General features: G+C 51.8%; 1 protein-coding gene and 1 long non-coding RNA gene across 3 annotated transcripts in view; one reads left to right on the top strand and one right to left on the bottom strand.

Moving 5' to 3' along the window:
- Positions 1–26,255, bottom strand: part of CAMTA1 (calmodulin binding transcription activator 1) — a 989,569-nt gene that overhangs the window by 846,945 nt on the left and 116,369 nt on the right. The window lies entirely within an intron of this gene.
- LOC148775146 (uncharacterized) lies at positions 21,069–26,255 on the top strand. The gene is made up of 3 exons (XR_016039619.1): positions 21,069–21,227; positions 24,927–25,220; positions 26,123–26,255. It is a non-coding gene; the product is annotated as an uncharacterized LOC148775146 (long non-coding RNA).

Here is a 26,255-nt window from a genome sequence, read left to right as displayed (position 1 = left end):
AACCCGGGTGGAATAAAACCACGTGTACTCCTTTCAAGGCCTGACCCTGGACCACGAGCAACGGAAGCTTCCACAAGCATGGTGGAATCTGTCAGGTCTGCACTTCTCAGCAGGGACCCCAGCTCAGCAAAAAAAAAAAAAAAAATCACATCTTGACACATAAGCTCAATGCAAAGTATCTTCAAAAGTGCTTTAGAAATACACCCTCTCCTTCAACTGACTGCAGAGCCTTCCCACCCAGTCCCTCATTTGACCCCGGAGCTGCCCCATGTAGGGGGGACCAGGTGACAATTCCAAAGGAGAGAACCCACAGAGAATACAGTGTGGGCCAGGATCCCAATCACAATCTCAGCAGGCTTTGTTTTAGAAATGGGAGCCAATTCTAAAATCCATATGGAAGCACAAAGGACCAGGGCTGCCAAAATGCTCTGAAAGAGGAGAATGAAGTTGGAGAACTAATACAACTCTGAATCTAAGGCTCTCAAGACCCATTATAAAGCCACAGCAGTCAGGGCAGTGGGACTGGAGCAAAAACAGAAAACCGATTGCTGAAACAGAATAGGGTCCAGAAACAGACCTTCATGCCTGTGAGTATATGCTAAGTCACTTCAGTCGTGTCCAACTCCTTGCAACCCTATGGACTATAGCTGGCCAGGATCCTTTGTCCACAGGATTCTCCAGGCAAGAATACTGAAGTGAGTTACCATAGCTTCCTCCAGGGGATCTTCTTGACCCAGGGGTTGAACCATGTCTCCTGCAGTGGCAGCTGGATTCTTTATCACTGAGCCACCTGGGAAGCCCTCATACCTGTAGATGAATGCTTTTACATAAAGTAGTGGAGGGCAACTCAGTGGAGAATGGGAGGTTTTCCAACAAATAGTGCTGGAATAACTGGACATCCACATGCCAAAAAAGAAAAAGAGAATGAACCGACCCCATATCTCACACCATATACAAAAATGAACTCAACATGGCTTATAGACGTAAGTTTACATCAATAAAATTTGGCGAGGAAAACTCAGGAGAAAATACTTGCGACTTTGGGTTAGGCAAAGACTGCTTTAATACGGCACAGAAAGCATGAGCTATGAAAACAAAATGATCCATAAACTGGACTTCATCAAACTTTGTGTTCTTCAAAAGACACTGTTAAGAAAATGAAGAGAAGTCACAAACTGGAAGAAATTATTTGTAAAGCCTACATCTGCCAACTGGCTGTATCTAGACTATATATAAAGGACTGTTGAAACTCAATAATAAGAACACAGATAACCCAATGTTTTTTGAAATGGATGAAAGATTTGAACAAATATTGCACCAAGAAGATACAGAGGTGGCAATTAAGTGCTTGAATATCATCAGTTATTAGAGAAATGCAATTAAAACCACAACCAGACACCACCTATGACCTGTTTCAGTGGCTACAATTAAAGTAAATTGAATCCAAAGCAGAAATAGACTCACAGACAAAGAGAACAGACTTAGAGTTGCAAAGCGGGAAGGAGGAGGAGAGAGTGGTAGGGTGGGAGTCTGGGACTAGCAAATGCAAACTATTATATATAGGATGGATAAACAAGGTCCCACTGTATAGTACAGAGACCTATATTCAATATCTTGTGATAAACAATAATGGAAAAGAATATGAAAAAGAACATACATATGTATAACTAGGGCTTCCCTGGTGGCTCAGATAGTAAAGAATCTGCCTGCAATGCAGGAGACCAAGTTTCTTCCCTGGGTTGGGAAGATTCCCTTGAAGAGAAAATGGCTACCCACTCCAGTATTCTTGCCTGGAGAATTCCATGCACAGAGGAGCCTGGTGGGCCATGGTCCATGGAGTCACGAAAGAGTTAGAGACAACTGAGCATCTAACACTATGTATAACTAATCACTTTACAGCAGAAACTAACACAACATTGCAAATCAACTGTATGTCAATAACATGCAGTTTTGAAACATAAAAACAAAGTGAATGACCATACAAAGGGGTGGCAAGGATGTGGTGGAACAGGGACTCTCATGCTCTGCTGCTGGCATGTAAAACAGTGCGGCCACTCTGGAAAGCGGTCTGGCAGTTTCCATATGATCTGGCCTTTCCACTCCTAGGTATTTACCCAAGAGAGGAGAAGGCACATGACCATACAGAGACTTGCGTGCTAATGTCCACAGCAGCTTTATTTGTAATAGTCAAAAAGTGGAAACAACCCAGAGGTCCATCAACAGTTGAATGGACCAGTCAACTCCCATCCACACACATGTAACACTGCTCGTTGATAGAAAGAAATGAACTGATTACACACAAGATGGATTGAGCCACCAAGTAACTGTGTGGAGTGAAAGGCAACCCGAGTAAAGAGTGCAGACTGTATGATCCCATTGCCATAAAACTCCAGAAAATCCAAACTAACCATGGCGATGGAAAGCACAACAATGTGCTTGGAGGGAGGCAGAGAGAGCCTGGAGGGAGGGATTACAATAGGCATCTGGGACACTTCTAGGGCCTGCACATTTCATTCTCTTGAGCCAGTGATGTCAGAACTCACCTAGGTGTATGGGGATTTTTTTTGTTTAATTTAAAAAAATTTTTTTTTAATTTTTTTGCTGTGCCACATGGCATGTGGGATCTTAGTTCTCCAACCAGAGAGTGAACCTGCCCTCCTTGCAGTGGGGTCACAGGGTCTTAACCACTGGACTGCCAGGGAAGTCTAAGGTGTGTGCTTTAAATATGGGTTGTGTATATGTTAATGATGCTGTATTTAGATAAAGACTGACTTCAATGTGGAGGGGCTGCTGGAACTGTGGGAGAGGCTCCAGGATGTGCAGGTACTGTGAGCAGGGAAAGGAAAGAAAAGGAATCAACAGAAGGAACAGTAATTGGCCCAAGGCGAGAGGAGGGAAAGCTTGCATTGGAATTCACTCATTCATTCATTCAGTAAATTGGTGTTCCCTGAGGACACAGAGGAAAACAGGATACGGTTCCTCTCCTGAACGAGGTCAGGGCAAGAACCCTGATTGGTGGCTGCATCGTTGTGTATCTTCACCATAAAACTGCACCGTGTGTGCAGGTGTGCAGTGTGAGTACACAGCCTGGCTGCCCAGTGGACCGACTTTCAGCAAATCACACCAGCACTCTGCCTTGGCGCCCTCCTCTGTGAAACGAGGACAACAGTGTGTCTACCCCACGGGGTTGTTAGGATTGAATAAACTAATATCTGTGCGAGTCTCAGAAGGATGCATTGTAAGCTCTCAACGCATTGTAAGCTCTCAACGCGAGAGCCACATTTGGTGCTGTAATTGTCACCGCTTTTATGACTAAACCTTCTTAGAGACACCCACCAAGATGCAGAGATAAATCCAGGTGCTCAGACAAATGACTCTGATTCTATTTGTTTTTCTGTTTTTTCTTGCTTTTCCTCATTAAACATGTATTGCTTTTAAACTGAAAGTTTTAAGCAAACACAAATACACAAATGAACAAATAACCGAGAACGCGAGACAGCTCCGGGAGGTACCAGCCCACTTCCCCGGGCGATTCTGAACAAGCTCCCTGTGGGTGCTCAGCCTGCAGCCTCCCTTCCTCCTCAGACATCCTGGACGTCTCCCCTCAGAGGCCCAGATCGGAACCTTCACCTGCAGCAGGTTCACATGTAGGAGGTGTTAATAGGGGTTTCTCTTGGCCCCCTTCCTTGTGGCTGTGCTTTATGTATCTGGCTGCGTCAGGACTCAATTGGTGCATGCAGGATCCTCATTCCACCTTGCAGGATCTTTCACTGCTGTGCACAGACTCTCCAGTCCTGGCACACAGGCTCCAGAGCTCACAGTCTTAGCACTTGCAGCACACAGGCATACTTGTGCTCTGTGGCCTGTGGAATCCTAGTTCCCCCTCCAAGGATCCAACTCATGTCCCCTGCATTGCAAGACAGCTTATTAGCCACTGGACCACCAAGGAAGTCCTGTAGAATTTTATTCTAATCAGATTGAGGGCATCTGGACTCTAGGCAAGGGCTATTGCATAGAACAGAAGAATCAAAGCCATGTGGGGCTTGGCCCACCTGCTCCCGCCCTAGTGAAGGGTGAGGCCATGGGGCCCCGGCTCCCCTGTGGGGCCTTGTTCCTCACATGGCCCCGACGGCATGTACAATAAACCCCAGAAAACAGAGACAGTTGCCGGGGGTGGGGGGAGGGCGAGGACAGCCCAAGGGTCCCTCAGCCCCCAAGAGGGGTGTAGAAGCATCTGAGAAAAACCTGGCCCTGGAGAGGCCTAGTGTGGGGATGAAAGGGCAGATCAGTGACTCACCCAGGGTGACAGCCAGACCCCTCCCTCCACCTGCTCCTCACACACTCACAAACCCAGCGGTGAGTTAGAGGAAGATTTAAATTGGCTGAGAAATCCCAGAATTAAACGAGATTGTTTCCACAGCTGGTGGAAGGAGGGATTGAAATAGAATCTAAATTCAGTTATCAAAAGGGAAAGAGCTCCATGCCGCCTACCCTGAGCTGTGGCAGAGGCTGGTCCCTGCCACAGACTTGTCTGCGGCCACCACCAGCAGAGGGGTCACCTTCGATGGACTGAAGCAGCGCTCAGCACAGATAGGAACGTGTGTGCCTGCCCCAGCACTAAGTGGAGAGAGCCCTGGACCCTGCCTGGGCACCGGCCACCCATCAGCGGGACAGGCGAGTGGAGGAATGAGGACGAGTCACCAGGGAGCAGAGGGAGGCGAGGCCAGCTCACAGATTCAGGAGAGGTTGTCTGGGCGGATCTGGAAGCTTCCAGAGGCCAACACGGGCATGTGATGCACAGAAAAGCCAACTTCAGTCTACAATGTGGTCCCCAAGGGGGATGGGGTGGGATGAATTGGGAAATTGGGACTGACATATATACACTACTATGTACAAAATAGATAACCAATGAGAACCCACTCTATGGAGAGAACTCTACTCAGTGCTCTGTGGTGACCTAAATGGGAAGGAAACCCAGAAAAGACGGGATATATGTATACGTATAGCTGGACCACTTTGCTGTGCAGTAGAAACTAACACAACATTTGTAAAGCAACTATACACACACACATGCCAAGTCACTTCAGTCGTGTCTGACTCTTTGCAACCCCATGGACTATAGCCCATTGGCTCCTCTGTCCATCAGATTCTCCAGGCTAGAATACTGAAGTGGGTTACCATGCCCTCCTCCAGGGGATCTTCCCAACCCAGGGATCAAACCTGTGTCTCTTATGTCTCCTGCATTGGCAGGGAGGGTTCTTTACTATGAGTGCCACCTGGGAGGCCCCAAAGCAACTATACTCCAATAAAAATAAATAAGAATAAAATGTGGCCTCTCCACCAGAAGTTCACAGCCAAGCGAAGGGGACAGACGAAGGAGAAGTAAACAGAGACAGTGTTGGGAGGGCCAGTGGGGAATCTCCCAAGTGCTCACTGCTGGACACTGTCATGTCATGAGGATGTCCTTCCACCTTCCATCCTTCTCGAGATGAGGAAGCAGATAAGGCAGCACATGCTCAATAAAGGCAAATTGGTGACTTCCCTGGTGGTCCAGTGGCTAAAACTCTATGCTTCCAAAGCAGGGGGCCTGGGATAGATCCCTGGTCAGGGAACTTGGTCCCACCTGCCACAACTAAGAGCTGGCACAGCCAAACAAAGCCAAATTGACTCCATCTAAAGAACCGTCCTTTATCCTGACGTTATGTCCTTCCAACTTTTCTTTTACGAAATGCTGATGATACATGGTGGCTGGAATTTTTCGAAGTCTTACTTGGAAAAATTAAAAGGTGGTGACCCTGGAAATCCCTTCCATTAAAAAAAATCCCCTGATCTGACAAAGTGCTCACTCGTGGTGCCCACAGAGGCTGGCCTCAGGGCTGATGCCAAGAAAACAGCACAGCACAGACAGTGCCTCTGCCTGGACCAAGTCATGGGGAGTGGACAGAGGGGCGAGGGGACTTCTTTAGACAGGGGGCTCTTTGGGAAGCGACATTTAAAGTGAGACCTGGAAAATGAGCTGGGGCGGCATGGGAGAGGCTGAGGACAGAGAGGCAGGAGAGGTGGGGTGGGGATACAGCACAAGCAAAGTTCCCGAGTGAGAAGGAGCTGGTGAGATCCTGGGCAGGAGGTAGAGTGTAGTGGCAGCAGCTGGGATTGCAGGGACGGGCCTGTCTGGAAACAAGGCAGCCAGGGGCATTTTCCCCCTCTGCGGGGAGACAGAGGTCAAGATGGGGAAGGCAGGAGGGAGTAAAGGTGAGGAGGAGGGGCTTGTGAGAGCAGGAACTACATAAGCAAGGGCCCAGCAGTAAAGCACCTGTTAAGTAAGACACAGCCCAGCCCACCTGGTTTACAATCCACCTAAGACACAGGCAACTGCTGAACAGGAAGGTGCAGACACCTGCTTCCCCTCTGACACTTGCAATGTGGGCACAGCATTTTAGAAATCTTTTCAGATTCCCTGTCTCGGAAACCGAGTGGTTCAGGGAGCTCCCTGCCAGTTGAAGCAAGAGGTTTCCGTATTTCAGGCAGAGGAGAGGACACTGTACCCACTGAAACAACAAAGTCTCAGCTCGGAATGGCAGGCATGATTTTTGTTAGTGTCAGCAGCATGGCCGCGACTGGAGAGCATCCTGTCTGGAGGGAGGGCTTTCTGAAGCTGGATCCTGGGTTCTCCCATGAGCGTGGAAAAGATGGCCCTCTTTGCCCCCACCCCTGGACTTACACCCCAACGAGGAGGGGGGCAGAGAATGAAACGCAGAGGGAAGAGGGCAGGGAACAGCCCTTCCTGTCCTCAGAGATGGGGAGAGGCCGAGAGGGAGGAGGCAGGTGGGCATGAGATCCTCATCGCCTCTGCTGCTCACGCCGCCCCCCAGATGGGTACCGGGGGTCTGAGAGCCTGACGGCCCATGACCGGCTTCCTGGATAACAAGAAGCCAAGGTCCTAGGAATGTGATTCCCAAACACAGGCAGCCAGGCAACCCAGAGAGCCCCTGTAAACCCATGAGATGACAAAGTATTTCAAGTTATTGAGGGAAACAAGCAATGCTAAGTATCTGTCGGACCTGCCAGACTCCACTGGAACCACTGGCTTGGGGCAGGTGAGTTTCACCGTGAAGGGAGCCTATGTGCCTTTTGAGGCTGTCGTGTCACTGTGAAGCTGGGCTTTCAGTGGTTGCTGAGAAGAGGAAGGAAGGACCTGGAAAAAACCTGGATGGAACAGGAGGTGGAGATGGCAGAACCCCATCTGACTCTGGAATTTGAAAAGTTGTCCAACCTCCTATGGGAGCATGTATCCCATTAGTAAATGATTTGGTAATTTAAGAATAAAATAAATTATCAGTAGAATATTTTCAAGTGGCTGTTATTAGGACACAAATACTTAAGGCATTTGATCTAACTGCTTCATAAATGGAACTGTTAAGTATCCTTTGGGCCTAAGAATGCCATGATAAAAAATCACTGGGGCACCCAAGGTGCCAAGACCAAGGAAAGTTTAGGAGTGTTTGCTCTGGGGCAGGTAGAGGGCCAATAAGAAGAGCCATGGTGACCGACAGACCCACTCGGAGCTCACACTCAGGCTGGCGGGTGCTGTTCAGAGCAGCTGACTTGGATCAACTGTTTCATCCTCTAACAAGCCCTTTTGCCTTGAAGAGGAAACAGCTCCTGAGCTTCCCAGGTGGCGCCAGTGGTAAACAATCCACCTGCCAGTGAAGGAGAGACAGAAGATGAGGGTTCAATCCCTGGGTCTGGAAGATCCTCTGGAGGAGGAAATGGCAACACACTCCAGTATTCTTCCTAGGGAAATTCCATGAACAGAGGAGCCTGGCGGGCTACAGTCCATGGGGTCACAAAGAGTCAAACATGACTGAGCACGCACGCAGCTTCTACACAGAGGGTGCAGGCTTGGCAGAGTAAGTGACTCTGTGAGTGATGACTACTGTCACTGTTATTATTATTATTACCTTTATTATTGACGTATGATATACCTAGGAGGTGTGGGCACAGAGAGGAAGTAAGCACCAGCCCCTCGACTGTTCAGCTGACGAGGGGAGAAGCCACCCATGACCTGCCTCTTATCCCCCACACACCCACTGCCCCTGGTGGATAGAACCCCTAAGGCATGCTTAGTGCCCTGCGACCTGCAGGCCCCATGCCTCGGCCAGAAGGAAGACAGGCTGAGACCTCTGACCACCAGGATGAAGAGGTTGCCATGAAATGCCAAGATCAAAGTGGATGGGTGGAACCTATAGGGCTGCTTCCTCTGAGGTCCAGACGGGCAGTGGTTCCTGGGGCCCACCCAGCTAGCCTCTCTGCAAGCAGCACCCCAGGACTTGCCCGCCAAGCTCAGGGACCCCTTCCCTCAGCCACCACCAGGTTGGGAGGACACATCCCTCCCCAAACCCCATGCTGCAGGAGGGAGCAGGGGAGGGGCACTCAGAAAGATTGGACAGGAACCCAAAACAGCCAGGCAGAGGCACGTTTCCTCAGGGGCAGCTGCAAGCCACTCAACTATACCCTTGGCATGGACCCAAAATCCAGGAGCTCAGCCCTCCTCTCTCAAAAGCAAGGCCGGCCACTCAGAGTGAATGAGGAGCACTACATATCTGTGTGGATCACAATAAACTGTGGAACATTCTTCAAGAGATGAGAATACCAGACCACCTGACCTGCCTCTTGAGAAACCTGTATGCAGGTCAGGAAGCAACAGTCAGAACTGGACATGGAACCACAGACTGGTTCCAAATAGGAAAAGGAGTACGTCAAGGTTGTATATTGTCACCCTGCTTATTTGACTTATATGCAGAGTACATCATGAGGAATGCTGGACTGGAAGAAGCACAAGCTGGAATCAAGATTGCCGGGAGAAATATCAATAACTTCAGATATGCAGATGACACCACCCTTATGGCAGAAAGTGAAGAGGAACTCAAAAGCCTCTTGATGAAAGTGAAAGAGGAGAGTGAAAAAGTTGGCTTGAAGCTCAACATTCAGAAAACTAAGATCATGGCATCTTGTCCCGTCACTTCATGGGAAATAGATGGGGAAACAGTGGAAACAGTGTCAGACTTTATTTCTGGGGGCTCCAAAATCACTGCAGATGCTGATTGCAGCCATGAAATTAAAAGACGCTTACTCCTTGGAAGGAAAGTTATGACCAACCTAGATAGCATATTAAAAAGCAGAGACATTACTTTGTCAACCAAGGTCCATCTAGTCAAGGCTATGGTTTTTCCAGTGGTCATGTATGGATGTGAGAGTTGGACTGTGAAGAAAGCTGACTGCCGAAGAATTGATGCTTTTGAACTGTGGTGTTGGAGAAGACTCTTGGGAGTCCCTTGGACTACAAGGAGATCCAACCAGTCCACTCTAAGGGAGATCAGTCCTGGGTATTCATTGGAAGGACTGATGCTAAAGCTGAAACTCCAATACTTTGGCCACTTCATGCGAAGACTTGACTCACTGGAAAAGATTCTGATGCTGGGAGGGATTGGGGGCAGGAGGAGAAGGGGACGACAGAGAATGAGATGGCTGGATGGCATCACCGACTCAATGGACATGAGTTTGAGTGAACTCTAGGAGTTGGTGATGGACAGGGAGACCTGGCGTGCTGTGATTCACGGGGTTGCAAAGAGTCGGACACGACTGAGCGACTGAACTGAACTGACATATTTTCTGCACACACTAGGTGGGAATAAGCGAGTGGAGGAGCCCATGGCACACAGGCTGAAGCATGAGAGACAGAGGACTTGGGAGGAGGGGAGCCCTGGGCCAAGCCAGCAGGGCCTGCCGTGAAGTGGCCTGAGGCCCCGGTCCACCAAGGGATGGATGATGTTGTTGTTCAGTCACTGAGTCGTGTCCGACTCTTTGTGACCCATGGACTGCAGCATGCCAGGCTTCCCTGTCCTTCACTATCTCCCAGAGTTTGCTCAAACTCATGTCCATCAAGTCGGTGATGCCATCCAACCATCTCATCCTGTCACCCCTTCTCCTCCTGCCCTCAATCTTTCCCAGCATCAGGGTCTTTTCCAATGAGTCAGCTCTTTGCATCAGGTGGCCAAAATATTGGAGCTTCAGATTCAACCATCAGTCCTTCAAATGAATATTCGGGGTTGATTTCCTTTAGGATTGACTGGTTTGATCTTGTTATTCAAGGGATGAATGAGTGATTCTGAAATTCCCTAAGACCCCAGGCTCCGGGAGCCACCATCCAGGGGACCCACAGTCCGGAAGGCCCAGTGGGGCCAGAGTCGGACATGTTTGGTAACCCCACCGTACCCAGGAAAGCTGAACTAGGTCTCACAAAGAAAATGCCCAGAGAAATCAGACCACGAGGCAAAGTCAGGCTGCCAGAGTTCATCAAAATCACTATTTGCAAGATTTCTATCTGCCCTAGTTGACTCGTTTCAAATCCGAAGTGCCACATTCCCCAGTATAGTAATAGAAAGGGTATTCATAGGCACTCCGGCTTCCAAGAAGATGCAAAAACTTAGCTCACATTTTTTAAAGTTTATAAATAGCCTCAGAAAAGGAGCTGGAACACGCTTCTTAGTAAATACAGCTGACCCATTTTCCTCATTCTTCACCAGGAATAAAGCGACTGTTACCACGGAAAGTACAGAAGAGTCTAAATATATATTTCCTCCTCGCAGGCACCCAGATCAGAAAAGCAATGTCGACACCCAGGAGGTGAGGGAGGGAGAGGCCAGGCCCCGGTTACCACCCCGTGCCCCTGATGGCCAGGGTGGGAGCGGGCGGCCACCGGGGAGCCCTCATCCCAGGCTCAACTCCGGGCTCCTGCAGCCCTCCTCAAGGCCACATAGCTCAGTCAGGCTTTCCCCGACTGCCCCCTTGCCAGCAGCATTTGTGTTCCCACTGTCTGTATCCCCAACTAGTAGGAAAGCTCAAGAATGGGGATTTTGCCCCCTGGGTTCACTACTAACACCCATTCCTGGAACCTGGCACGTGGTAAGTCAGCACTATGAACTGAGCAAGGAGGTGACAGCCAGGTATGTTGGCCTCTGCTTACAGAGCTGTTTCTAATCCCCGTCAGCTGCCATTTCCTTTCTGTGTGGGATGTACCCTGGTCACCCCTCCACTTGAGAAGCTGCAGGCCAGCCTGCCTGACAATCTGGGAAGGGGCCCTTGTTTTTGATGAATTCCATACGTAGGGGTATTTCTTCTTCCCTTCCTTTTGGCAGAGGTGATGGTACAAAACAATTATGCACCAACCCAGCAGGGCTCAGTTATTCAGAGAGAATGAACGTGACCTCTGGGCAGTCCCTGGGGAAGGTAGGTGTATCTGTCTGTCCAGTGCTCTATCCTTGGAGCTGGCACCTCTGTCAGCTTCCCTGGGACCCCGCTCACCGCCCCAGTGCTTCATCTGGCACTGGCAGCAGACCCCTCTCTGGAAGAGCAGTCTCAGGGGGCTGCAGGCAGGGCAGAAACGAAAAGACTCCTGTGCTGTTTTCCCAAGGGTCGCAGGGGATGCAGAGGAAGGGCAGGTATGCGGTGGGACCAGCTCTGCAAGACTGCCCAGGGCTGTGCCTGCCACCCTGAGGACGGACGCCCCTCCGGGGTTTCAAAGGACTGAAGTCTCTGGGGTGCCTGCCAGCCAAGCAGGGAGACACGTGAGCAGACAGCCCGTGGGGCGGCCAGGGATGCCCTGGGAGGCTTTCACTGGAGCTGGGGTCCCCATGGAGCCAGGACCCTGGGCCAGACCCAGGGGAGGGCACCCGGTTTCCAGTAACCACCAAACAATGATGGACGTGGACTTCCTGCCACAGCTGACCCTAAACACACCCCATATGGCCAGCTCATCCCCACGGAAAGAACCATGTGAGACCCTTCCCAGGCTTCCCACCCCACCCACCCACCTCCACTTCACACAATGGGGCTTGACCAGGTGGCCAAGCCCATGCTGTGTGCTGGGCTATGGGCGTCCCCACAGGGCCTGGCTGCGTGACTGTGGGGGTGGCTTGTTATTCCTCTCCACCCTCCCAAGAACCCTAACAAACCTCCCTGAATGGGAAACAACCCTCCCCTCCCCACCAAGAGCCAAAAGCCAGCAGCCCACTACCCCATCCAAGCAGAGGGACTTAATATGGGTCTGCTGTCCCCACCTCCCACACTCTGGTCCTGACGGGGAGACAGGGGGACACCCCCAGTCTGATCATGGATATTCGGAGCTCAGGATCGCACCCCCTCACCCCTCCACAGCACTGGACCCCCACGGTATTCACCCAGTGTCCTGCACATAGCAGGCACTCAACCAAGAATGCAGACCTCCTTCTTATAAAGAGTGAGTGCCTGGAATCCTGGGAGTTTAGGCTGTATTTCTGGAGTCTCTTATTCTTTATCGGTTATTTTTCTAGATTGATTTCAAATTCATCACCTCGCTTATGATCATAAAAGAGCTTAATTAATACTTATTTGATCAAATCTACCTTATCTGTGAAATTTATGACTTCACAGAAGTGCAAGCAGCGACCAGCAAGTGGAACTTGCCACCCATCACCTGAGAGCCACCGGCTCCACCCTCCACCAGACTCGTTCCTGGAACGGGCAAGGGGTTGGGGGGGAGATCTAAGATCCCAGCACCCCAGACTGAAACCTGGCTCTCAGGGGAGGCGGGGACCCACGTGGTGGCTTTAGAGCATGTGGGCAAACCCTTCAGCATTTCTCCCAACAAGCGTGCGTGCGTGCATGCTCAGTCGTATGCGACATGCAACCCTGTGGACCACAGCTGGCCAGACTGCTCTGTCTGCAGAATTTCCAGGCAAGAATACTGGAGTGTCTCCCGACAAGAAGAGGGTGAAATTCCCCCCTCCTTGAAGACATAACAGTGACGCTGTGTGACGTCATGAGGCCCCACAGCTCCCCCTACCCAGGTTCTCCATTAGGACCCCCACCTCTGGGGCCCCCGTGAAAATGCTGGCCAGCCTGCAGATGCCACGGGAGGCCCAAGGAGCTGCCACTGCTCTGCTCCAGAGGCTTACGTCTTTCCAGATAAGGAGTGAAGGGCCCTCCAGACAACTAGGCCCAGCTACTGTCTGACTCAGTGGCTCTGGGACCCCAGGTGAGAGCCCCCAGCCCAGTCTGCCAATCCCCACAACCAGGACAGGTGACCATGATAATCAATTCTGCTAAGGCTGAGGTGACTTGTATGAAGCCAGAAACAGTTGGAATGGTACACAAGCCTTGCTGGCTGTAGGACCCTGGTCAGACACCTTTCTTCCTTCTGCTCGTCTGAAATGAGGGGACTGGGGACCAGGAACAACAGATTTTTGCCACCCTTTTAAAATTAAGATGAGAAAAAAAAGAAAAAAAGAGGTACAATGAAACAATTTTTCATAAAGGTAAATTTATTCCATTTGAAGAAATACTCTTTCTCTTGAAATTATGTTCCTCTTAGGTTGTTGGTGCTAGAATATTCTTCCACTTATGGGATGACACAGTAGCTCGCCCCTGACTTTTTAATGGCCGCACTCGGTCAAATTTAAAGTTTTAAAATTTGACCAGCCTGTGACATTCAAAGTCGGGGACCCCACTGGCCTCAGATCGCTTCCACATCTGATAGGCTCTGATTTATGAAATTCCCTACAGAAAAGGGGAGCTGCCTCTTCTCCTGCCAAGTAGACTCTACAAAGCCCAGTCCTAGCTTATCAGCTCAGACACCTGGCTCCGGTTTAATATAGCTCATTGGTCACACAGAGTCAGTCCTTAACAGTCCTGCAAGCCCTTCCACCCTAGACAGTCCCCTGCCTCAGGCCCCTGGCAAGCCCCCTCCCCACCTGCCAGCTTCCAGTGGTGCCCACTCTTCCCGCCGGGCCCTGGAAGGCTCCAGGAACTCTGTGTGGAAGGAGAGCTGGAAGCTCAAGCAGAGAGAATCCCTTCAAAGTCCAACATAAAAAGCCTTGTCTCCTATGCCTGTGCCTCCTCCAGAGCATCTTGTCCGTTGGAGGCAGGACGGCTCACCCTGGAGAGAAACACACAAACCTCCAGAAAAGAGTGTCAGCAGATCCTGCACTTTCCAAAAACAGAGTGTTATCAGGTCACATAACAGAGAGATGCCAACCAGAAAACTCTGTGGGCTTGATTTCTCAAACAGTGAAGCAGCCTCGAAGTGTCTGTCTCCCTGGCCTGGCTTCTCTGTGGTCTCCGGAGACGCTGCGCCTTGCAGCCTGGCCAGGTTCACAACCTTTTCTCTTCTGCATCAAAGGGTCTGTGGCCATGGAGAGGGGAGGTGCAAATCCCTCCAGCCACAGGATGATGACCAGGGTACCACAGCAGGATTAATGGGCTGGAGTATTTTCTAACCCTCAGGGCATCAGTCATCCTAAAACACATCGCTGTGCGTGTCATTCAGTTGTGTCCAACTCTTTCCGGCCCCATGGACTGTAGCCCACCAGGCTCCTCTGTCCATGGGATTCACCTGGCAAGAATACTGGAGTGGGTTGCCATTTCCTTCTCCAGGGGATCTTCCCAACCCAGGGATCGAACCTGCATCTCTTATGTCTCTGACATTGGCAGGCAGGTTCTTTACCACTAGTGCCACCTGGGAAGCCCAGATCACATCCCTCCCTTTACCCAACTCCAGGGGTGCGGTGGTCCCCGGGGCTGAGGCCCCTGGTGCGGGAGGGGATCCGGGCTTCCTTGGGAGAGGCCATGAGCAGGATGGGCTGATGCTGGTGGCTTCCTGACCCCAGATAAATACCACTTTAAAGCCCCCACAGTATTTCTTGGGCACAAACAGTACAGTGAAGCCGGGACATTTATATGCAATTGGGAGACAGTTATCCTGTGACAACATTCTATTTCAATGACTTTTCTATTACCGCCCATGATTAATGATGGAAATTCTGTCACTTGGGATGATGGATGTGGGGCAGCTGAAGGCCTGGCATAGATTACCCAAGCCCCAGGTTCCCATTGGCTCCCAGAACAATGTGGCCTGTGCTTCAGTCAAGCATAAACGTTAAGTTCCTTTAGATTAAAAAAAAATTCGTCTTCTCCTCTGGAAGCAGCTGGCTCAGGACTGGGGGAAAGGTTCTGCCCCCTTAAACCTCCTTTCTCTCATGGGGGGCAGGGTTGGGGGGCCGGGGTGGTAGTGCTGCTAACATACCCTCCAGTTAAGAATAAGTGCATGCTGCTGCTGCTGCTGCTAAGTCGCTTCAGTCGTGACCGACTCTGTGCGACCCCATAGACGGCAGCCCACCACGCTCCCCCGTCCCTGGGATTCTCTGGGCAAGAACACTGGAGTGGGTTGCCACTTCCTTTTCCAATGCATGAAAGTGAAAAGTGAGAGTGAAGTCGCTCAGTCGTGTCCAACTGTTAGCGACCCCATAGACTGCAGCCTACCAGGCTCCTCTGTCCATGGGATTTTCCAGGCAAGAGGACTGTAGTGGGGTGCCAAGTGCATAATTCTTCACAAATGGGAGCTGGGAAGAAGGCCTTTGCTACAGCAGGGCTCGGGAATTCAAGGCCCCAGTGCTGGGTCTGACACAGCCTCTCCTCCCCAAGCCTAGGTCCCAGGCAGACCTTCCCTCCTTCCCTGCCACTCCTGCCGGTCAGGGGCCTGCGTCTGCTCCCAGGGCCCCAGGGTCTCTGAGGTCCTGCCTCTCTCCTGAAGCTAAAAGGCTTGCAGACATTCCCCTGGAGGAGGCCTCGCCGGCTCTGCTTTGCAGTCCTGTCTCTGTCCTCCCCCTGTGCCTTTGGTGGCGGTGGGGGCACACACAGTGTCTGAAGCTCTCCTTCCCTCTCACCCCACTGCACCCCTTGGGGGTTTCTATTTGCTCCCCCAGCTATAGCTGCTGCTGACTCCCGAATCTGCATTTTCCAGGCCCTCCTGGAGTCTGAAGCTTGATGCTCCCCGATCCCACTGCCTGTGTCTCTGAGGGCCTCCACCTGCAGGCTTCTGTACACCAACCCCCACCGCCTCCCCCTGGTCCCACAGGCATTGAATGCACCCTCCTCCAGCCCAGATGGCCAAGATGGAAGCCCTGGAGCTGCCCTGGCTTCTCTCTGGCCCTCACCCTCCAGGCCCGATTGATTCCTCTCCTTTACAGCATCTTGAATCTGTCACTTTTCTCTCACTCTGGCCTAGTTGTCACCTGGATTAATGACAGCAAGATCAGGGTCTCGAAACAGTTTTCCTTATGCACGGTCTTACCACCCTGGGCTTTCCTCTGAGCAACAGAAATCTCATCAGCCTCCTGGTTCCTGGGCCCTCCAGTGCCTCCCCAGGCACGTAACAAAACTGGCCACCACTTCCGTCGGGCCTCTGCTCCTGGCCTCTGCTCCGCCTGGGCCCTGAGACGGCTCTAGCCCAGCCTCCTCCTCATTCCACGTTTCACGCTCTGTACTTCCTGTGGCTTCTTGGACACACCACGCTCTCTCTGGAAGTTGCATCTTCACCGGGCAAATCCCCCTCCCTGGAACAATGTCCCCTCCCAGCCCCCTTCACTTGGTTGCCTCCTGTTCAGCCTGCAGGTCTCAAACGGCACTTGCTCAGAGAAACTGCCTCAACCCCCCCACCAGACCACACGGGCTTTGCTAAGGGCTCTGGGAATGCCTGTGATCCTGCCCTCCCTGTCACACCTCCTCCTCCCCGGGGTGGGCTGAGAGTCCACTAGGGGCTTGGCCGTCAGCGTGGCCCTGGCACGTCACACGGCATCAGCACAGAGCACATGTCCATTACAGGAGCCATCAGTGGGGTCTCCAAGTAGGGAAATTCTCTGCACTTGGGGCTTCTTCCCACCCTCCCACCACCAGAATGCAAACTCCCTGAAGCTCAGAACAGTGATGAGTCCATCTCCGGCTCCCAGGGGAGCCCGTCATGGGTCTTGTGCAGAGCAGGTGTTCAGAACTGGCAGAGGTGAGAGAAAAAGACCTCATATCGAAGCACAGGGAACCTAGAAAATCAGTGGCCTCATTCATAAGGCAGAGGCTTAAAAGTTTAAAGAAGGAGAGAGAATGGATGTGAAGTGTGCGGGGAACATGCCGGCCTGTAAATCAAGCTGTTGTAAATGCCACGGGAGAGCGGGAGAGTGCCGGCTTTCTCTGCAGAAACGCAGAAAGCAGCTGTAATTCAGAGGGGGTGGAGCGCCTTACAGGAACTCGCGGGTCTGGATTCCTGGCACTCCTAACTCAATTTGGCCATCTCTCTCTCATCGTCCTTTCTTGGAAAACGGATGCGCTTTCTGCTCTGTGATCCTGGGAAAGGCCTGGCTCTGTCCTGACTGGTGGGGGAGTCCCAGCCAGGGGACACCCGGGGATCTCTGCTGTCCTGGGGATTCCCACCTGGCGGCAGGAGAAAGCACAGAGGAAGAACACAGGGACACCCCATGCCCTGGGCCCCTCCCCAGGCAGCAGTGTGGTCACCTCTGAGGCATCTGGGCCTGGGAACAGGAGGGCGTTCACAGGGCGTGCCCTGGAAACTTGGGGGCTCTCCAAACACCTAGCCTGGGCGGTGGGCGGTCCCACACCGGAGAGTGGGAGTGGCCTGATGGTGGGACCACACTACTGCTTGTAGGGATGCTTGAACATTGCTGACTCCTCCTCCCCAGACTCGCTGAAGCTGGAAGCCAGAGGATCACGGCTGCCCCTCTCCTTCCCCACCTGGGCCCTCAGGCCCACCGCTGCACACCCCCTCCGCCCACCCCCAGGTTCTGCCCCCTTCCCCACGGACCTCCCTCCAGCAAGCCTCTCCTGGGAGACCACCTCCTCCAGCCCTCCCTCTCCAGCCAGGCTGCCCTGGGCTCCCCCATGTGAGACGCAAGATTCAGGCAGCTTCACTCTTGTCCCACCCCTGCCAGCCCTGGCCACTCCTCACCTTCCTGGGAAGCTTGTCAAACTGAAGCCACACCGCCACCTCCAAACCAGGAGGCCAGGCAGGAGAAGAATTCAAGCCCAAGTTCCCACAAGGACAAGACAAAGAAATTTTTATGAAATGCAGAAATTCAGAGATGTTCTAAAACTGCTGTATTTCTTGAGTGAATGCATGTACCCCACAATATCAAATTATTTTCCAAATTTGGTTTTTAGGTTCCTGGAGGTAAAGAAGTGAAAAATCTAATTTTTGAAACCTTCATAAATATATGCATTTTTTATATAAAACTACTTAAATGAATCCACTTTTGCCTGACAAAGCAGAGAAATCCAAAGCTCCTGGATTTTAAAAGCTTCCATTAAAGCAGCTTTTCTTTTTTTTTTTTTCAAAAAAAAAATAATGAATTGAAAAATGAATCAGAAGGCTTAATTAAGGAGGCCAATAGGAGACAGCCAGAATGAGACTCCCTGACAAGTCCAGGAAGCCCAAGCAGAGCTGTGTCTCCTGCTTTTCTTATTTCTGAACCAGCTCCAACCAAAGGCATGCCTCTGAATCGTACAGAATTAGAATTCTGCTGGGTTTTTTTTTTTTTCAGGCAGTACAGTATGTCTTCATTGGTGCTACAGCAGGCTCGTAAATTAAGATAAAAAGGTGGTGAGATGGAGACAAGCATGTGTTCCTGGGGAGGGAAGAGAAATTAACAGAACCTTGGCCCAGTGTCTGCAGCTCCGGGCACCTCCCTGGCTAAGGGCTCCCTGTTTCCTCGGACCTGATAAACTGAAAGCCTCAACTTTCACCAGCCAAGCCTAAAAGCTGCCTGCATCTCAAAGAGGTAAAGGTCTGTGACCCAACCGCACACACATGCCACCCTCCCCAAGGGTCTGCCTGGGACCAGGTGCAGAGAAGGGACAGACAGCGCCCCCCACAGCCTACATGTGGTACCACTGGTCAGAGGGCACAATATGTGGCTACTAGCTAGGCACTCTGTGGTTGTGTGTGCGTGTGGATTTGAGCTGCCTTAACTCGTGCATGTTCACTCACTCAAGAACTTATTCAGTACCTGTTAAATCTATCAGGTGCTGCCCCTAGCACCAGAGATACAACAGTGAAAAAGCCGGAATGAAAAAGCCTTGCCTTTTCACAATCTACATTCAACAGGGGGAGGCAGGCAGGCAGCGGCCAGAAGCCCTCAGAAATGATCAGTTGTGATTATGCTCAGCACACCTGAGGCAGTTTGAGACCATGTGAGCAAAGACCTTTGCCGTAGTGCAGGGCGCTTGCCCCCTCTTAAGATGCTGACACAAACCCTGTGCTCCAGACGAAATGGACTATTGCTTTGCCTCCAAACCCATCCTTGCCACTCCCCTGCCTGCATTCATGCTGTTCCAGCAGGAGGGCCCCTCTTTACTCTCAGACATCCTCCTCTGCTTTCAGAACCCAGATCCACACTGCCTCCTCCAGGGGCCTCCCTGGTCCTCTCCCCTCCATCCATACGCCACCCCCCATCATGTTCCTCAGCATGGTTTCCAGCATGGAGCACAGAGCCTGGCTCAGCACAGTCTCTTGGCCTCACACAGAAACGTCCACACGTAAAGCAGCTTGAAAACTGTCATGAAGAACAGCACAGCACTGAGCGTAGGAAATGGTTAGTGGAAACTTCTGGGAAGCTGACCCGAGTCTTGGCTGCGGGAAGCTATGTGGGTGAGGGAGAAGCAGGGTTTTCTGGGTAGGGGCCAGGAACTGGCCAACAACTCCTCGGATCAAGCAGGTATCAGCCACCAGGGGCAGAATGCCTCCCTGGCTGTGATGGTGTGGTGCTTGGGAGGGCACCCCAATAAGCTGGAGGAATGGGGAACCCCAAAGGCAAGAGGCTCTGGGAGGTCCCAACAGGCTCCCCAGCAGAGCACTCAGCAACCTGATGGAACTGATGGCCAGCAGTGTGGGGCTCACAGGTAGGGGGTGAGGGGACTCAACCTCCCCAAGCATCCGAGCCAGAGGATGTGGCGCCAAGCAATGGGGGGCCAGACGAAAGATAAAGGCTCAGAGCTAGGGCCCAGGGGAGAAACTGGCCCCAGAAATCCGACTCCCCCTCTACGGCCTCTGTCCCCAGGGATGTCCACATATAGAGAGAAGGATGGCACTTGGGCCCTTTCAGGCAGGGGGAACTGAAGCATAGGTAATGTGACGCACCCAAGGTCATAGTACCTGGATGGCAGCTTGGGCAGGACACTTAACCTCACGGAGCCCAAGCTGCCTTCCCTGCTAAGTGGAAACAGAAACGCCTCCCCAGCTGCCCAGTCAACAGGGTTTTGGGGCGTGCAGGGAGGGTAATGCTCTGACACACACACGGTGATTGGCAGTGGCCTGGCTCTGGCCTGGCTCAGCCCAGAGAGGCTATGATAACACATCCCCTACAAACTGGGGTCAAGTATCTGTTGAGAGGGCGGCAGAGGGGACCTGGGAGAAGGTGTCAGCCTGGAGGAGAGGTGCTGGGAGGACCGACCATAATCCACACACCACCACCACCCCCACTCCCCTCACACCCCCACATCCCCACCCCCAGCAGAGGGAGAGCACCTCACCCCAGCCAGCCACCAAATATAAATTACGAACTTCTCTACTATAGCAGCATAAATACCAAGGTTATTTTGAAAAGTACTAAGAAATGTGAATTCCCTGGGGCTCTTTATGTAGAGAGAGACTAGAATCAGTGGCCCCCAGGAGACTGACAGGAAGAGAGATGCACTTTAATATTTCATTAGTGTCCCATTAGCAAGATAACACACATTTTCACACTTGGTGACTTCTTGGGAATAATATCTCATTCAGAAACAAATGGGAATGCCACCGCAGCTTACCCCCGCTGGCCCACTAAGCGCCCTGAAGCAGCCAATCGAAAAGGACTTGACCTTCAGGGTTACAACTACTCAAGCCAATGAACTCAAGAGTATGCGACTTCCTGGGAGGCTCCCACAAAACCTGTTAATCCGGACAAGAGCCAGGCTACTGAGCTGAAAAAGTGAGGAAGTGAAGCCTTTCTTTTGCTTCTCAAGCCAGGCTCACAGCACTCACCCCTCCAGACCACCCATCAATGAAAGGACCCTAATAGTCCTTCAGTGACAGGTCCGGAGGGCAGGGGAGAGGAGCAAGGGGGCAGGGATTCAGGAAGCAAGGGTGGGGTGTCCTTGGCCACCAATGTGCAAATCATCGTCACTTTCATTTGCTCAGCAAATATGAGCATGTGCCAGGAACAAGCTTGAGGTTGGGCACAGGGCAGGAAGCATGCAAACAGCAAACATGGAAGCAGAGAAACAGTGAAGCTGTAGGTCTGTTTCATAGCAGACCCAAGAAGCAGTCTCCGTGTTCCCATTTTTCAGATGATGAAAACAGCTCAGGAAAGGTAACTGCCCTCTGCTGTCCTTGCAGCTAGAGGTGGGACGTGGTAAAGGCAAGGGCCTGGCAGGGTAGGGGGCCTCTGGGTCCTAGACCTGCTCTGCCCCCACTGACCTACCTCATGGAGTATGTAGAGATGACACAACATGCAAGAACAGTGCAGGTGAACTTTGTCTCTGGGCTCTTAGACATATTGCTACTGTCTCACCTTCTGGATGGACAATAATTGCTGGCGGGTGGGAGGATTGCTCAGGCCCCTTCTCCCCGTCCCTCACAAAGGCATGAGGTGCCAAAGGAAATGACCACAGGCAGGGCCCCTGTGGCTCAAATGAGCCACCTTCATACAAGAGGCCTCCTGGGACCGCACTTCCTGGTCCTGAGCAGAAGTCATCACCCATGTCCGAGGAGTAGGGGGCATCTGGCCCCCAGGGACACCCTCCCCAAGTCCCTCTAACTCGGTCTGTCATTACTTTAAGACAGAGGAAGCTGCCCGAGTGGTGGACACGGGGGACGGCCACAAGCATGTAATTAACACAGCTGCTCTGAACACAAGGTGACGCCTCGTCTCCTCGTGAGCAGTGTGCAGAGATTCAGGATGACAGCCTGGAGGAGGGCAGCGGGAACGGGCAGCCCCCTTTCAGGCCCGTGCCTCACCGAGCACTTCCGTCTCCTCACTGTCGAGCAACAACAAACACAGCTCTTCCAGCAGAAGGTTCTGGGCTGCCAGAAGACCAAGGAGACGCTGGGACCAGAAAGGCTGCCATCCTGGGGGGCCAGGCACAGAGCACCCCAGATCCAGCAACCACAGGGTCCCACACAGAGAACTGTGAGGTGATAGGAGGGCACAGCTCAGTCTTTTAAATTCACCCCCATTAAAGACTCGGCAAGGGCTCCTGAGCTCATTCACTGTGCTCTGTGAACACCGAAGGAGAAGGTGAACCATGAGGATGTGGCGACCTCCCCAGCTGTGGCCTGCTGCAGGGACACCAGGCAGCAGAGAGCTATCTCCCAACAGAGTGAGCTCACACCGAGTCATCTCAGCATCTTCCCTTCAAGACACAAGACCAGCTAACCGGTAAGGAGAAAGAATATGAGAAAGGACAGATGGGTAGACAGATGGATAGAGAGACAAATAGAAATACAGTAGAAATACAGGTAGATAGAAATATAGATAAAAATACAAATAGAGAGTTGGAAATAGAGAAAGATAGACAAACAGAAAAACAGAAATACAGACAGAAAGAAATATAGAAACGCAAACAGAAATATAGATGGATAACTGAACCACTGTGCTGTATACCCGAAACTGACACAACACTGCAAATCAACTACACTTCAATAAATAAATAAGAAACTGTGGACTAGATAACGAAAAAAAGAAACAAAACCAGCATTTCTCTCCACCTCACCCCTCCCCCACCTTTGGCGCTGGCTTCATCTTATAAGCTTCAAGAGTTGCAGAAACATCTCAATAGAGAGGGTTAACCCTGTAAAGCTATGCTCCAGCCTGGCTCTCAAGGGACACACCAAGGTGTGGGGCCAGCCTGGTGACTCCGTCATAGGAGCTGGAAGATAACTGCGGGAAAAGAAGACAGCAACTTGCCATCTTGGTGCTTTGTGACGACAGCCCTTCTTTCCTTTCCCAGGACATCACCTAGGAAAAGCCCCTGGCGGCTCTGGAACCCTCTGGATCGTGAACTTGGATGGTGACCCAGCAGAAAGCAGATGCACAAAAGTGCTCCTGGGATTGCTCAGCAGCCACCCGGGCCCAAAATAGGTCCCACGACCTTAGCACATCTGCTCCACAAGGACAGTGAGGGGCTGTGTCCGGACCCCGCAACATCGTCCATGTTCAGATAAAGCCAAGAGCCAAAAAGGGGCGGCTGCAGCCTCCACATGGGCGCATCAATTTGGGGATCGGACAGTGGGACAAGGTTGGCCGCTCAGAGATCCATGCAAGCTGGGCCATGCTCAGAGTGAGCATCTAAAGAAGATGGGGGAGATCTTCCTTGGTGTTAGGGTCACACCAGGGCCAGGGTGGGGGGACCCAAAAGTCGCCACCCTCCCTGAGGGCTGAGCCTGAAAGAGATCTGGAGAGTTCGCTTGTGTGTGTGTTGTTTAGTCACTCAGTTGTGTCCGACTCTTTGCGACCCCATGGACTGTAGCCCGTCAGTCTCCTCTGTCCGTGGGATTCTCCAGGCAAGAATACTGGAGTGGGGAGCCACTCCCTTCTCCAGGGGAATCTTCCGATCTTCCCAACCTAGGGATCGAACCCAGGTTTCCTCCATTGCAGGATTCTTTACTGTCCGAGGTACCAGGGAAGCCTGGAAGCTTCTCTGAGGGGAGGTTTTCACAAGTCTTTTCCATGCATACAGATTAGGTGCACCTGGTCACACTCATGACCAGAGGCAGGTGGGACACCCGGGCCTCACCTGTCACAGGACGGCCTCCTGTGGGAACCCCCACTTGAAGAGCTCAGATCCACATTGCAAACTGACAGCCCCACAGCCTCACCAGCTCCTGAGACAACTAGAACCTTCTCTACCCCCTGGTTTCTCTGCCTCTCGCACGCAACTGTGCCTCTTCCAGGTACAAGCTCGTTCCTCAGCTGTGGCAACTGGCCCAAAGGTCTGCTCTAGGGCCCAGGTCAGGGTGAAGACCCTGTGCCCCTGGGAACTGCAAACCCTGCTGGAGAGGTCCTGGGGCGCAGCAGTCCTTTCTGGCTGTGAATTTTCAGATGACACCTATTCCAACCCGACCCAAGCAGCCAGCAGCGTTTCTACTTAGATTCTGCTTAGGAAGAACAATGTTTTGTTTTGTATTTTATTCCAAATGCGGGTGGAACAGGGAGGCAAAACTGACCTTTCACGTGAATCCAGCCTTAATTCAGAAATACTCTATCCAAATAAAGAGTATCAAGTGACTTCTGCGCCCTTTCATCTAAATTATTAAAAGTCCACACATAACAACACGGGATGACCAAAGCAGACAAACACAAGTTTTCTCTTAAGGGAAGGACATCCTCATTTTCCTGGAGAGTAAAAGAGAATGGGGCGAGTTGGCCGGCTTAATCCTCCCTGCCTCCACTGAAAAAACAGAAAAGGATTATGATGTAAAATGACCAAGATGCTTGTGGTTATTATTGTACTTCTCCATGTTATTCTTTGATTCGATGCCTTTTAATTAAATTCAAATTGATCAAGCAGTTTCAGCAATAACTTCTCAATACTCATGTGTGATTCTAAGATGCTGGAATCTGGCTAAATTAATACTGCACGCTCACCTGCCAATAACAACTCCTGGTGAAAAATTACACATTCTGGAGCCTGGCAAAGTCTGTCCCGGTAAGCGGTGCTGGAAGGACGAAGCTGGGAGCACCTCAGGACAGACCCCAGCTATCCGTGGATTCTGGTCTCACAACACCGTATGCACTGCCTCATGAATCCTATTTTATCCAAGCTGAATCAAGGCATTTTTTTTTAAATTTTATGTCCACCTTCCCAACTCCACTCCAAGAAAATAAAATGGATGCAGGCCGTGGTTCACGACTATGAAACCTGGAGATGGGTGACAGGACCACTGTCCTAGGAGGCTTGAATTTATGGGGAGAATCAGGAGGTGAGCGAGCTGTCAATGCGCCGACACACAAAAACCTTTTCTGGAGAAAAGTGCACTAAACTTTCAACCTCTTTCTTGACTATTCTAGCTTAGCATCTGCAGTGAGCAGTGAACAGTATTCTGTGCGCCAGGAAACAGATACGCTGTGGGTAGACAGACTGCATGGTGGATGCAAGACAGAAGCCCCGGCCACCCGCCTGCATGGCACAGAGAGTGACGGGGAGTGGCCCCGGAGGCCAGGCTCAGAAGCCAGGGGCCACAGTGGCCGTGGGACAGTTCTAGCCCCTTCTTCCTGTGCTTCATCTCCAGAGACACAGATAAGATACAAGGACAGGATGCCTGTCAGGCAGCTGAAACGCCGGGAGGGAAACCTGCCAACAAGGTAAGGGGTGCTCTTCAGACGGGATGGAGAGGGGAGTCGTGTGAAAGGGGTGTCTGAGGGAAGAGGGTCTGGTGAGAACTGCCTGGGGTTCCAAGCAGAAGGAACACAAGTACATAGGCCGTGAGGATGGAGGGCCTGGGAGCCAGACCACCCGAGGCCTGGAGGTCACAGGAGGGTTCTGGATTGCACTGCCAGTGTGAAAGGACCACACCAGCTCCCGGCTGGGGGTGAGAGCAGAGGGCAGGCTGGCTGGTCTCCTTCTCTGAGCACTCAGGGCTCTGGTCACCAGGTTGGCTGCCCGTTCCCCTTGTCGGGGTGGCCAAGTTCCCACTGCTCCCTCTCCAGAGTCTCACTGGGAAGGGACCATTAACCCAGGGAACCATGCAAGCTCGCTACCTGTCAAGAGTCGCCTGAGTTCCGGGAGACACCCCGGCTAGTGAAGGTCATGGAACACCAGTTTGGACAACATCCAGGATTCCTTCCCAGGCCTCCATCTAATGCTCACCCCACAAGCATGCTGTGCCCAGGGAGAGTTCTTGAATCAAGCTGCAGTAACTCTCTCTCACCCTTCAAAACCTCTGGACCCCTCCCTGGAACCTGGGGACAGGGGAGGCAGCAGCTGAGGCTGGACATTGGCTTGTCTTGACTCCTCCCAGCGAGCATCCCCAGAGGTCAGGGATTGTTCCCTCATCCATCCCAGAGCAAATAGTTGCTGCTGCTGCTGCTCAGGGCAGGATGGCCCATAACTCTTACTGTTTCACCAACTCAAGGACACACTGGAAACCACACGCTGAATTTGTAAAAAGCAAACAAACTGCAAAGCAACAGAGCAGACAAATCAAAAATATTTAAATATTGAGGCCTAAAATTGACATCTCTATTTCCCCTTCCCCCCGCCCCAGGGACCCTGCCAGCGCACAGACAGCACCAGCCCCCACTTCCTCGTGGAGGAGACGTCACCTCCACCCCGCCTCTGTCACCTGCAGCGGCTCAGCCAGGGAGGTTTTCAGCTTCGCTAAAATGCCTATTTTGATT

Source organism: Moschus berezovskii, chromosome 17, assembly GCF_049115385.1.
Source record: "Moschus berezovskii isolate FMDL1 chromosome 17, NW_MosBer_1.0, whole genome shotgun sequence".
Taxonomy (NCBI): domain Eukaryota; kingdom Metazoa; phylum Chordata; class Mammalia; order Artiodactyla; family Moschidae; genus Moschus; species Moschus berezovskii.
Note: the sequence above shows the minus strand (reverse complement) of the source record. Positions and strands in the feature narration are given on the sequence as shown.